The following is a 641-nucleotide window of genomic DNA, read 5'->3' as shown; positions in this document are numbered from 1 at the left end:
GAAAATCTAAGTCTTAAAACTTTTCGACGGATGATAAGACCTACCCGTCGCCTCTGCCCCAACACACACAACGTACCTGGAAAGAGAAAGAAGCACATGAAAAAGTCATGAAATTAATAATTCGCTTGTTTAATTTCAAAAGAGAGGGGAGGGAGGGAGGGAGGGGGAGCCAATCAGACATCAAAATACCATGCATTCCTCGAATATTTTCAGTCTGTGAATGCTCCTTTTTTTTTCTTTTGTCTGTCTTTTCCTCTTCTCTTCCTCTCTCTCACCTATTCATCTCCCTCTCTTCCCTCTTTCCCGTCTCACTCCATATCCCAATTCATGTTTTCTTCCATTTTATTTTTCATTCTCTCTTGTTTTCGTGCCCGCAGTCCCTCTAATCTGCTTACCTATTTATATATTCAGTTATTCCCTTATAAAACGCCGAGGAATTCCAGATACAAAAGCTACTGATTTTTTTTGTTAATCTCATTCAATATTAATATATTCCTGAAGAAAAAAAAATCCCTTGTTAAATCTACAGATGACGTTTCCCTTATTTCAACGTCGCTGATGGCACTGATGATCATTAAAAAAACAAAAGAAAGTCAAACACACAAACACGCCCGTATGTGTGTTTGTGCAATACATTCACT

This window comes from Penaeus monodon, chromosome 29 (assembly GCF_015228065.2).
Source record: "Penaeus monodon isolate SGIC_2016 chromosome 29, NSTDA_Pmon_1, whole genome shotgun sequence".
Classification (NCBI taxonomy): domain Eukaryota; kingdom Metazoa; phylum Arthropoda; class Malacostraca; order Decapoda; family Penaeidae; genus Penaeus; species Penaeus monodon.
Note: the sequence above shows the minus strand (reverse complement) of the source record.